The sequence below is a fragment of the Neovison vison genome, chromosome 4, assembly GCF_020171115.1.
Source record: "Neovison vison isolate M4711 chromosome 4, ASM_NN_V1, whole genome shotgun sequence".
Classification (NCBI taxonomy): domain Eukaryota; kingdom Metazoa; phylum Chordata; class Mammalia; order Carnivora; family Mustelidae; genus Neogale; species Neogale vison.
Window position 1 is genome coordinate 73,211,640 of NC_058094.1, and position 13,627 is coordinate 73,225,266.

At 38.9% G+C, this 13,627-nt stretch overlaps 1 protein-coding gene across 1 annotated transcript in view; it reads left to right on the forward strand.

The window, feature by feature from the left end:
- ASPH (aspartate beta-hydroxylase) overlaps positions 1-13,627 on the forward strand; it is a 219,291-nt gene that overhangs the window by 51,940 nt on the left and 153,724 nt on the right. The window lies entirely within an intron of this gene.

The following is a 13,627-nucleotide window of genomic DNA, read 5'->3' on the forward strand; positions in this document are numbered from 1 at the left end:
AGTGGGTTGGCAACTTGGAATGCCACCTTGGAAAGTTTGCTGATACATGAGTATAAAATAGCATTTATGTGATCAGGAGATAGAACTGAGAACATCAGTTGACTGGGATGCCAAATACAGCCTGGTTAGAATGAAAGTGTACTGTGAGGTGTAGGGTATTGATGTGTGTTAGAGGTTAAACCCACCATCACAACTCTTATTTGCCAGGACAAGAAATAGCAAGCTAGTGCAATGTTTTTATTTTTTAAAATAATTTATTATGTGTGTATGTGTGTTTGAAGATTTTACTTATTTATCCGACAGAGAGAGAGCACAAGTAGGGGGAGCAGCAGAGGCAGAGGGAGAAGCAGGCTTCCTGCCGAGCAAGGAGCCCCACGTGGGGCTCTATCCCAGAACCCTGGGATCATGACCTGAGCCGAAGACTGACTGAGCCACTCAGGAGCCCCTACTGCAACATTTTTAGATGAAGAATGAAAAAATTTAGCGTATACCTACATGATGGTGTAATTCTTGCTTGTATAATTTCTTTTTATAAAGAAAGTTTGAGTTTGTGGAGGAAAAAAAGCAATGATTTTTCAAACAGTAGAGATTGAAATTCTATCAAAATATGCTATCCTTGGGGCGCATGGGTGGCCCAGTCATTGGGTGTATGCCCTCAGCTCAGGTCATGATCCCAGGCTCCTGAGATCGAGCCCTGTTTTGGGCTCCCTGGTCAGTGAAGAACCTGATTCTCCCTCTCACTCTGCTACTCCCCCTGCTTGTGCTTGCTCTCGCGCTCGCTTTCTGTCTCTCTCTCTCACTGTCTCTGTCAAATAAATAAATAAATAAAAATATGCTATCTTTTTTTTTGGATGGCAGTGACAATTGAGTAGGAGAGTAAACTTCCCTGGTCCTTTCATGTGTGGTGCTTATAATTGAGCATCGGTGCAAGCGGAAGGCCACTGGCAGTGCAGGCACAGCTGAGCGGGAAATGCTATTTCCAGTGGCAATTAGGTTTTTCTAAGTCCACGATTCTTTCAGGTCTACCGTGAGTCATGAAGTTGACTGAATCATAGGCTGATTACAGTGCATTTTTTGTTATAGTGAAAGTAAGGTTTCAAAATGCCATAAACGGTATTATGTGTTGAAGGAGTGTTCTTTTTAAATGGTAAGTTTAACTTAATTTAATAGAGGCATTGATTTTAACTACAGATATTTATTATATTTTAAAAAATACTTCATTTTTAATTCCCTTAATATTTTCTGTTTATAACCTGTTTTCATCTTGTAAATATCAACAGAAGGACCTGGTGGGGTAGCCAAGAGAAAAACTAAGGCTAAAGGTATTTTCTGTTTTTCAAATTAGCCTTGAGTGTATCAAGTTGAATGCTTGAAACTGCATGATATTTTCTAGATACATTAATGCAGCTACTAATGCTAAACATTGCTTTTTGATTTGGGTTGCACCTTTGGCCTGTAGTAGTTTCATCAAGATGTCTTCAAAGAATTTCTTGCCTCAAGCCTATAATTTTAAGTAATTTCCTTTTTATTGTATCAAAACTTCTGTAACAGTCTTTAGAAACATATAATGATATCATGGTACTGTTATACTATATCTAAACTTACATCTAAACTTGATACTGTCTAACCTAAAACATTAGTTTGAATTTTTTTAATTACTAGTGGAAAAAAAAAAAGAATTTTTCACTGATTGATTTCATTTCTTCAGAAGCTCTGGTGACCCTCTGTCTTAGAGCCTAATAAAAGCCAGTGTGAGCATTAAAACTTTCGTTTTCAATGAAACGAAAACTTAGATTTATAGTCGAGTACTGCATTTCATTGGTGTGGAGTTTGCTGTGTTTTGATTATTTTAATTCTTTAAAAATTACTGTACCTGACAACCATCATATGTAGGCTAACAGCTTATTGTTACAGCATTTTTTTTTATATCCTTGTGGTTTTTCTTGTTCACATGTCAGTATTTATGTCCTTTAGGATAGGGGCATGGGAAAAGTGCATGTTTTTCTTTATCAACTTGTAATATTCTTTTGTGTTCAAGTGCTTGGCATATGGTTTTTAGTTTGTTTTTTGATAAAACATTATGACTGTGACTTGCAGGGCTTTGTGATTTGTATTTTAATCTTAAGGTTAGGGGATTTTAATGTTTTAATTTTGTGTTCCATCTGAATAATTCCCAGGAAGGAAAATAGTTTTTACATTTTATTCTCATGTCGCTAATTACGAGATAAATGCCCAAAGATTAAGTAGAATTTATACTTCTTGATCTGGAGAGGCAAATCAGACATTAAAAATTTAGTATTGTAAAAGCTGTGCAGAACGAGATTGTAGAGCATTGCATAACGCTCTGGCAACCGCGTGATCTCTGTCTCTACAAACAGCACTGAAGTCAGTGAGGGTTCGGACAGTTGCTTCTTTAGGAATGTTCCATATTTTTAGAAGGTCTTAGTAAGATTTTCAGGAAGAATAGAATAACATTTTGAGCTATGTGAATTTTAAGCGATTCTGATGGGCATAAACATCTTCCACATTTTATTAAAGAAATCTTTTGTTCTCTTTGTTTCTGCTTAAATGCTATGTAATACAGTAAATACCTTGCTTCTTTTGTATTTCCTAATGAGAGAGCGAGAAGGTGAAATTCAAAGCTTTTCCTAGCAGCTCTGTTAAACTTTATGTAAAACGGGTTGAAAGCAGGATTGGTCTCACATGAGACTGAGAATTAGCTGTACGTTCCATTTAATTGCTCCCCTGCCTATGAGCATGGATGGACAACATGTTAGCTTGAGTGGCTGTACATAAATAAATTAACTGGAAAACATACTTAAAGGAATACTGAGTTTATAATGTTGGCTATAAGCAGACAAGAATGTCTACTTGTCCATTTGAAGTACTACAGATGATGAATTTAAAATTTCACGCCCGTGGATATTGTTTTCTTTCCTTACCTAAGAAAATTGAATGGTATTTACCTTTTTATCTGTGCATTATATTTGTTATCAAGGCTTGTAAGCACAGTTATTTTAAGGACATAATTTTTTGTTAGAACTGAAAGTTTAAAAATTATCTTTGGATGGATGCTTGTAAGCTGGGGAAATTTTTTTTAATGTTGCCAGTATTCCTTTAATTATGTCATTATAATTGTGAAATGTGAGTTGTTAACACTTTGTGTAACATTCATGGATGAATTCATTTTCATAATATCGCATGTTAGCCTTATTTTAAGACAAATCATAACCTGTTTCAAGTTGGAAAAATATGATGGCGAGTTTCTGGCATTTCTTTGGTAATTGATACTTTGTTGAGGTTTGTATCTGGTTTTAGCCAATTTAAAAGTAGGGGATGAAAGTCACTTTCTGAATGACCGTTTCATGTGTGTGCAGAGATAAAGACCATACTTTAGCACTAAATTACTGTCCTGTGAATTAAGAGATGCTTTCAATAAACTTTTTTTCCTTTGGTTGGAAAACCTGAAAGTTAAAGAACTCACTAAAGAAGAGCTCAAGAAAGAAAAAGAGAAACCCGAGTCAAGGAAGGAGAGTAAGAACGAAGAGAGAAAAAGGGGGAAGAAGGAAAAGGAGGATGACCGGAAGGATAAGAAAATTCCTGATGCAGATGTATCCAGGAAAGAGTCTCCTAAGGGGAAAAAGGACAGAGAGAAGGAGAATGTGGGCCTAGACAGAAGTGCTAAAGCCAAGGAAAGTAGGAAAAAGTCCACAAATGTAAAGGATACTTCTGGTAAAATGGCGTCCAGAGACAAAGATGACACAAAGGAAGGGAAAAGTTCTGGCAGACATGCACACTCAGCTAAGGGGAATAACCAGAAAAGGAAGAACTGAAAGCTGTAATATCGTCATCGCAGGAAATGGTAACGTTCTTCATCGTGATTTGCTGCTAAATGGCATAGAAAATTTTGTTCTGCTCCAGCTGGGGAGCTCCAGCTAGCCCTTGGGTGTATATCTATTGGTGCTCAGTACGTAAATTGTTTGAAATTCAGATGCACTGTCTTATGCCTCTCGGTTCCAAAGATGATGCTTGTAAAAACCATGTAATAAAAATGTGATGTAATAGCTTCAGTTTTTATTAATTTATCGATCATGTATCCAGATAAATGTATATCTATAATATGAATTGTAATAAGCTTCTTAATCGACTGACTACTTCTATCTGAGTTAAATAAGAATGTTAAGATTTTCCATAGTGTGTATATGCGGAGTCCTTTCAGGTGTGACAGATGGTCAGGTGGGTGGGAGGTTTTCTTCTTTCTCCCTTTACCCTTTGTCTTCTTCCCTCCTTTCCCTTCACGCTTCCCTGCTTCTCTCTCCCCTTCAGCTGCCCTTCTCCCTCTCTCCTTCCCCTTTCCCTTTCCCCTCTTCCATCCCCTCTCCCCTTCTCCTCTTCTTCCCCTTCCTCTCTCTCCCCCTCCTCAGGCTCCTGGGGCAGCCCCTCGGGGCCTCTTTCCCCCTAGTCTCTCAGCGGTGGCCCCTTCCTCAGGCTCTTCCCTGGATTCTCCTTTTCCTTCTCCTCCCCCTTTTCTCCTTTTGAGTCTCTCCTCCCCAAACGTTTATTGGCTCTGTTCCCTCCTCCTCCACCCCTCCATGCCTCCTGGCTACTCCCCCTCTTTGCTTCTCTTCCTGCCACTCCTCCCCACCTGCTTTTGTCACCCAGTGCATGCAGTGCCTACTGTTCTGAGAACTCTGGATGCAGTCATGAATAAAAGGAACAATTTGATAGAGAAGAACAATTTTAGAACACCTTTACTGATGATATTTTTACAGACTCAGAAGAGAAGTAACAAGACTTTAAATATTTCAAATTAAGATACGCTCTCATTTCCTATCACACGGTTTTTCAGTTATTTGGGGGGAGTGGCATCTGTTTTTCATATTTGATTGTATTGTGGTTTACCATTTATAAGGAGCTTCAAATCCGAGATCTAACTAGAGATCAGAACTTAATCAGAAGACATTAAATAAAATGCAATTTCAATAAGAATCTACTTCTACAAATGGTTTGTGCCGTCCTGTGCATGAAGTCTGAAATCTCTAACTGTGACTGCCGGTGAGATTCAGTTACGGATGGGAGAAGAGCGGCCTGATTTGTTGTAACAGAATCTAAAATGTTGCCATAAAGCTTCTATTTATTTATTTTTTAATAGTTCTTTGGGGGCGCCAGGGTGGCACGGTCGGTTAGGTGTCCAACTCTTGGTTTCGGCTCAGGTCTTGATCCCAGGGTCATGAGACCGAGCCCTGCATCAAGCTCCACACTCAGCGGTGTCTGCTTGGGATTCTTTCTCCCACTCTCTCTTCCCCTCCTCACTGTGCACATGCTCCCTCTCTCTCTCTCATAAATAAATCCTAAAAAATAATAATTCTTCAACTTGTTCTGTGAAGAGCTTAAAAACAGACAATTTGGCCCAATTGAAGATATTTCAAACCGGAAATGAATTAGCATTAAGTGTCAATGTTCCTAAAAGTGTTGTGCGCCATTTTCTTATGGGCTGGCACTCTTCCTGCTTAAAATCAAGCACTTAGACATTTAGTTGACAAAAATTCCATCTGACAGAATTATACAGCAAGGGTGAAATCCTAAAGAATAATACCCAGTCTAGCTAATCCAATCCTATTATTTTCTTGTTCAAAAACTATGGCCCAAAGAAATTGTAACACGTGTTCACTTGGGGTTTCGTGTGTCAATTAGTCAGGGTTTTGTTGCATAGGTTACCAGAACATTGGAAACCACACAGGGAATTTTATGGCTTATTTGGTTGGCAGATAGAGGAGCAATGGCTTTGGGTGGGTAGATCCAAGTCCAGACCCGTCATCCGAGCTGGGTGTCTTCTACTTCTCAAGTCTTGGCTCTGCTGATGCTTTTCCTTGACTTTTTAGTCTATCGGGAGTTGGTACCACTTGATGAAGAAGATGGCCCTCAATAGGCCCCAGACAGATCTTTCTCTTTAGTGCAAAGAGCCAATTTTCTGGAATGGCTCTGACCAAAAGTCTCTGAGAGAATTGCAGCAGGACTGGGTAGGTCTGGTGACCATTTGTGACCCTTTCTGTAGTTGGGGATGGTTAGTCTTCTTGGCCTGTCTCCTGTGCACAGCGCTTTGGGTGGGGGTTGGAATGGGCCCCACTAAAACCATAGGAAGTGTTTCCTACAGGGAAGACGGTTTCCGGGGGGAGAAGAGGGAGGCTCCAACTGAGCACTGACCAGACAAGCAGCAAAACAGATACTCACCACACACATGAAAGTTACAACATCTTGAAAACATATCCTGATGGTAGATCTTGCTGCTAATTTAAAGTGTTATTTTTTTCTACAGATTTTTTTTTTCTTTCTTGGAGGAGGGCTGATAATTATATTTGCATTTACCAAGGGCATTCTAATAATTTCTACACTGATTTTTAAGAGATAAAAGTGATGTGGGATAAAGTATATAAATGCTAAATTTAAGAAAATGAAGGGGGAAAAAAAAATCTAAGAATAACCTAATCAGCAGTAGCACATTCACATTATCGATTGCTTGCTATAGCTCTTGGAAATATTTTACTTCTGTCATAGTTTTCCTTTGAATATCAGCTCAAGAATTAAATTAGTACATCTCTACTAAAAGCATTTAAATATATTTCAAGAGCTCTTATGAACTGGGAATGGTTTTATTTTCTTTCCTTCTTTTTTCTTTCTTTCCCCTTTCTTCAGTAAATGAAGGCTTCAGCTGAATTTATTGAAGCTGAGGTCACACTTCATCTAACTGCATTGGCACTTACTATTCAACTAAAAACTGAGTGTGGGAGAAACTTTGCTCCTGATTAATGGGTTTAAAACTGTGCTTGTATTCTGACTTTTACTCACTTCTTAATTTGGAGCATAGTTATTTCTATATTCTGCTGCTTCATATTGTTATCTAAGGATAATTAAAACCAGAGAAGTTATTACTTTTTGCAAAAAGTTATCTAAAACAGGGACAAAGATTTCCTAATACAAAGTAGTTGCGAGTAAGAAGAAATCCTGAAAAGAAAAAGTGAAATGCTAAGAAAGTAAGTTTGCCATATCACAAACAAAATTTTGCTTTCAATTACACTATGAGATGATATATCAGGTTCCGAGAAATGACATTACTGGCCTAATTTTCCTTAAATTTTGTAGGATAGTGTTTCACATGAGTGGCAGGGTCACTGTAAAGATAAAGATGGTCAGTTTTATAAAAATATTTGGGAGCCTAGCAATTTTTCCAAGAATCCTTTTTGTCCTTTAATATTTAGGTGACTTCTTTTGAAGAACTATATCATCCTTTTCTCTTCATTTGTTGTGATGCACAGTGTCTGTTTCATTCATTAAGGATTTGTGTGTGTATTTAAGGTTATTGCCAACATTGTTAGTAATCACTGTTTAGAAATCTTAATACTACTTTTTTTTTTTTTTAACAAGACTTTTGGTTTTACTTTGTGGGTGATTTGCATTGTATATAAATGGTCTTCTCAACGTTTCATGATAGGGGAGAGTTTGCTAGATAAATTGACATAAATCCTTCAGCATGAATGCCTGAGTTAACCCAGGAGGATTCAGTCTATAAGTATTTAGTTCATGGAAAATATTTTATAGTGTTATGAGCTGCTTAGTCATACAACTCTGTACCTTCAGACATTTTTGTAATGATTATTTGGATGATAAGGACTCTCTTTCTATATATATATATATTTCCATTAAAAACAGATAAAAGGAATACACAAGTATGATTTTTAAAATTTTAAATGTTTTAACTGTAGTGTCATTTTCTATGAAATGGGTCTGGTGACTTAGGCTCCATCTCCTGGCTTTGGTTCCTTTCTCCTCAGTCCTCCACTATTCCTTCTTCTGGAACAATTCTCCACTGGTAATAATTCTCCAGATTGATTAACTTGGATTATTTCACTAGGAAATGCATCTTAGAAATGCCAGTTTTCCTCATTTGTAAATTGAAAGTAATACCGTCATGTGGCTGTGGGAACTAGCTGGTATTGGATCTGCGTGAAGAGCTGGCACATTGTTCATTTCCTCGTGTTCTAGCTAAAGAGGTTTTTATTCTTGGGAAACTGAAGGGCGGGTGTTATGTAGCAGATCGGCTGTTATTCTCGTGGAACTCTTGTTTGGAGTAATCTGAAAAGATCCCCAGTAACAGTCATCAGTCTCCTGTCCTTCCTCTGTTTGCCTGAAGGTAAAACCACATGCCCTAGATGTTTATTACCGGTTTGGGTATCCTTTTTACATAGAAATCAGTTTTCACCAAAGCTTCTATCTTGTAAGCCCTACAAAGCGGGAAGTCCTCTATCTTCCTTTTCTTTGTTCTCATTTCATACCTCATTTGATTTCACTTTATGTGTTTTTATTACTCTACATTAGCATCTGTACATCATAAAGTTCTGTCATTTATTTCTTCCTTGCCTCAAACATTACTGCTCTTGTACCCTAAGAGATGAGAGAAAGGTACTTAAATCTTAGGAAGACATATACTTCAAGCTTTTTTGCTATTTTTGATAAAGACCCATGTGCAGTATCATCTCTCTTTTTCATGTATTGATCCATTCAACAAATATTCTGAGTGTTTGCAGCACTCCAGACGGTGCGAGGCACTGGGGATACAAGTGACAAAGGTGACTGTCGTCTCTACAGTGAAATGTTAGGAAATAAGGGGTGGACGAAGAAAATAATGAATTGGAGCCAGCTAATGCCAGCACTGCCCACTCTTCCCCTCTGCCTAGAATGTGTTCCCCCTCCTGCGGTGGGCCATGTCCCACCTCGGCTGCAGGATCCAGCTGACTCATCACGTCTGCACTAACATTCTTTCCTATCCTCCCGGGTGGCAGGGCAAGGGAAGAGGACACTGCGTGTCTTCCCAGTTATCACGCTCATCATTTCGCACCATTCCTGGATTTTGCTTCCTACCAGACTGTGATTTATGTCCAGTGCCTATCATGAGAGCTGAGGATAATAGGCATCCAATAGAGATTTATCGAATGATGAACATACAAAGCCCAGATCATGTAAAAAATACTTCAGCTTTGTATATGCCATTGAGTAATACTAAAAAGAATTTTTGAAGACAGGTGTAGGCCTTTCTGTGATGGCAGGATGCTTTAGCCACTGGGAGGTTGCTGGTCGCTGTGTTCATGTAGTATGCATGCAGGGAAGGTGGTAAATTCGGCTCTTCTGGAAGAAATGAAGGGAAAAGTTAATTTGTGGGAAGAAAATGGGTGTGTATTTGCTGGGTTTGAACTCTCATTTAATTCTAGCCTTCTAAGACAAGAGTTTTATCCCCTTCCCATACTTGCGGAAAGCCAGGCTGCATCAGTGGTAGTTGCTCAAGATGGGATTCCGGTGGAATTCCGTGGCGGCCCTCTCGGTGCATGAACCCGAGCTCCTGTTTTCTGTCGCGTGTTGGACGTGTTCACGCGAGCCCACTGAGTTCCAGTCTTGGTGGAGACCCCTCAGCGGTCCTGAAACCCAGCGTCTTAGGAGTGCTTTTGGCAATTTCATTCTTCTGAGATTGAGGTCATCCTCTTCTGTCTGTCTATGTTTGGATCACGTGAAGACGCTTTGAATCTGGAATGGCTCTTACGGTAGATCATGGGGCAGCTTTTTTAATTTCTGACAGGTTCAGAATTTTGACAGGGCTGCAGTTGGGATACCTGCAAAGATCTGTATTTGCTGATTTTACAAGCAAGGAGCTTCAATGATGATGAGTGTCGTCCATCAGTATGTGCGTCTTTCTGGTTTTTCGGTTTTCCAGAATATTTCTCAAGTTCATGTACCTATTAGGGTTATTCTTGGGGTATAGTAATTTACACTGTCAGACTACTTGCATTTGAAGCAGTAGCAGTCCTAAGCTCTTCCGCTTTGAATCTCAGCATCTGGAGTCACCTAGGTAGGTGAGATCAAAATTTTCTTCAGTCTCTACACTACTGAATCTGTATGCCAAAGATTGATAAACCAGTTTTTTTTTTAAAATGTCTTAACTTTATGGGCTAAAAGTCTTCGAAGTCCTATTTGTAATTCTCACTTTCCCAGATTTTGTTGAGGAAGTGGTTTGTATAGACTCTTGGGAAAAATGAATCCTTTATTTTCAGCCAGAGTAGATAGCTCCATGACCCAGTGGCCCCAGGGCCTTTCTGATTCTCATGCCCTTGCTTCTTTTTTCTAGCTGCACTGGCCACATGACTGTTCCTAGCTCCCCGCACCTGCTCACCCCAGACCAGCTGGGAAATTTGTACTTGCTGGTCCAGAGCCTTACCTGGAACCTTCTTCCAGTGAGAGTCACAGGGCCACATCCCTGGGTTCCTTCAGGAATCTGTTCCCATTTTATCAATGAGACCCTTCTTCATCAATTCACTATAGATAATCTATCCTCATTCCCTGATGGCCTGGCACGCCCTGTCCCATATCTTCCCTGTTCAATATTCTCTAAATATTTCAGGTTTCTTATTTTTTTAATTTTTCCCTCCCTATGAGAGGTAGGGCTTTTCAGTGTTCATTTTCTGGAGAACAATGCCTTCCATTAGTAGGTGCTAAATAGTTGTTGAGTGAATGAATGCCACATGCAATTTAGTAAGTTCTAAACTGCTACAAACAGATGAGAAGAAAATACATTTATTTCCTATTGCCCTTGGATATAGTAGGGTAGCAGTGAAAGAAGTAAGGTAATACTGGACTAAAGTAACTGTCAGATAGTCAAGTTGGCTATGAATGTTTGACTTGAAGTGCTCACATCACTTACTTTATAACCTTCCATTTTTAATTAAAATTGTAGGGAAAAAATTATATACTTATTAAATGCAGACATGTTTCTTTCTAATTTCCTAATTTTTCGGATGCGCCCCAAAAACCAAAAAACAAGGTATGCTTTAAGGCAATGAATTGATTCTTCAAATCATGCAGGGGCTCTCGTGGTTGACTTGGAACTTTCATTCAACCCTAGATAATTACCGTCAGGCGTATGGTTATCCTGTTCCCTTTGCCAGCTTAGGAATCGAAGTGGGTTTTGGTTTTGACTCTTAAAGCTGAAAAGAAGAGCTTCCAGCAAAGATTTCCTCACGGCCTGAGAGAAGCAGAGGAAGAGGTGGTTCTTTGTTTCCAGATGTCCTCTGGTCCAACAGAGGAGCTTGCAGCTGGGTAAGCCCCGATGGCCTGGCCGGTGCAAGGGTGACACTAAAGTGCTGAGAGCGAGCTCGCCTGTCTCTGCACTCCTTGGGAGATGAGGCAGTGAATTTCCTTTTCACGGGAGCTAGTGGGAGGCGGTGTTTTGTTATGCAGTCCCAGAAACATCAAAAGTGATGACATTTGTTTCATAATGTAATTTTGAACATTGATTTCAGGACTACCTCCTTACCATTTATACCTCGTCATAAATCCAGTTTGAAAACCTTTGATTACTAGTTGAGGGGAAATATATATATTTATATATACATATATATATATATGTGTATATATATATATAGTTGTTTAATTTTTACTTTTGCCTTAAAATCTTCTATGAACCTGGATTTACTGCTGTTTCCTGAGGAACACTTATTCATGGACTAAAGTAGATTTGGGTGGCAATATAATTTCTCAAAACACCAGAATGAAAGCTTATAGGCTGAATTCTTCCCTGTGGCTTAGCAGACTAGTAAGAATTAGTTTAGAATGCATTTTTTGTTTTCTTTTTTAACTTTAGAAAGTTAATAGGGGTCTAGGGAAGGAGATGTGTTAATGTGATCCTCAGCTGCTTTGAAGTTTACAAGACTGTTTACTTTTATGCTGATTTCATCTCTGGGAAATAGCTGTGACCAAGTATCAATAAATTTACAATTCAGCTGCCACTTTCTACAGGAAAGAAAACTGCTCAATATTTTCTTTTGTTAGATGCTTTTGCTTTCTCCTGTAGTTCTACAATTTCAATTTTAGAGACATAACTCCAGCTGATATAGAGAAGGCTGACAACGAGGAGAACCATATGTCTAAATATTGGTATGCTAGTAGTTTTCAAACACTTCTCACTCAAAAATTGTTTTCAAATGAAACTGCCTAAAAATCTAATAAGAATGGGATTTGCAGGCCGTTTAATCTTTATTGTCTGGTGGGGAACTATTTCACTGCTTATTGAACCCACGGAGCACAATTTGAAAACCTGCTGCATTGAGGATTAGTGAAGAACGACCCTGTGAGTTTTCATCCAAACGGAGATCTTTCTGAGGAAGAAGTAACAATTCCAGCACAACGGACAGAACCTGGGCTGTAGTGGTGGATGCCCGGTACAGAGAAGAATCTCTTTGATAATAGTAGGAAACTGATCTGAGTCCCCTTTCCCACCTTTATAGCCTTCCACCTCTCTAGTGCTGCCAGGGAGCCCTGGTCACAGAGCGTCTTTCAGACCTCAGGAGCCTCACTGTTGGGGGCGTTCAGCCCTCTAGCAGGTGCTTATGGGTACCTCTTATGTGCCAGGCATTTCCCAAGGTGCTGAGAGTACAAAGATCAATGACACAATTTGGAAGGTTTGCAGCAAAACGTAGCAATGAATAGTTTCATACCTGTTCCTTTAACAGTTGAGAGACTATTGAGGAAGGAATTATTTAAATGGGAAAGAGCATGGGAGTTTTCAGTCCTAAATTTGAATTTTGAAATGTAATGGGTTTTATTAATAAGGCCTTCGTCTCTACCCATCTCCCCCTGAAATTTGAACTACATTTAGGATTCATGGTTATTTGTGTATGATCCCTTTGGAGTCTATGTTATAGTTCGAAGTCCCTATATCGGTAGGAGTAGAACACAGCTGTATCCATTGGTGTTTGTTTTGATAGTGTCAGGTTTTTTACGTAAATTGTGTGGAAGATAAGTAACTAAAGCAAATATAAGTGATGGGGCAGAATCCTGTGTATCTCTGTCTCACTCTCTTTAGGACTGGGGAGAAGAAGGTGGGCGTGTGTTTTTGCCAATGAGAGAAAAGAGAAGGGAACAGTCAGGAAAAGTACAAGGAATCAAAAACAAGTAAAAGACATTGAGAGTTTTGTAGATTACAATAGCATATGGACATTAAGAGTGGTCTGAAGAGCTTGAGAGAAGAAAAATGCCTCTCAATTCTGTACTGACCTTTTCACTGTAGGTCACTAACATGCACGACACACTTCCTCTGGTAACAGTTGTTGGTACAAGATTCTCGCTGGGGTTAACATAGAGCCAGGAGCTGGTAGAGGGAATGACAGACTGTCTGGGACCTGGGTTCACTTTCTAAAGAGTCGTATTAAATCGAGGTCGATTTTAATGTTCTTCAAATAGAATATCAAAGAAATAATTTAGTCTAACATAGACTGGTGTTGACTTTTAAAATCAGCTTTCGTGTTTATTTACCCCATGTTTTATTTTCCTTAAGACGTTTAAAAAAAAAAAAAACTTTGTTTGCATGTCTTTTAGCTCTTTATAGAACAGTATGATTGTAAGTGGTACCTTGAGAAGATTATAAATAGCTATGTATGATTTGATTCTCATTTTTAACTATAGTTTTTAAGAAGAGCAGGTAATTATATCTAAATCAAAATAGGGCACTGAAACAAATAACAAATTCAAGTGTATCTTAGTTGTCTTGCAGCTGGATTCAGAGCTCAAACAGCAATTAATTAATCAC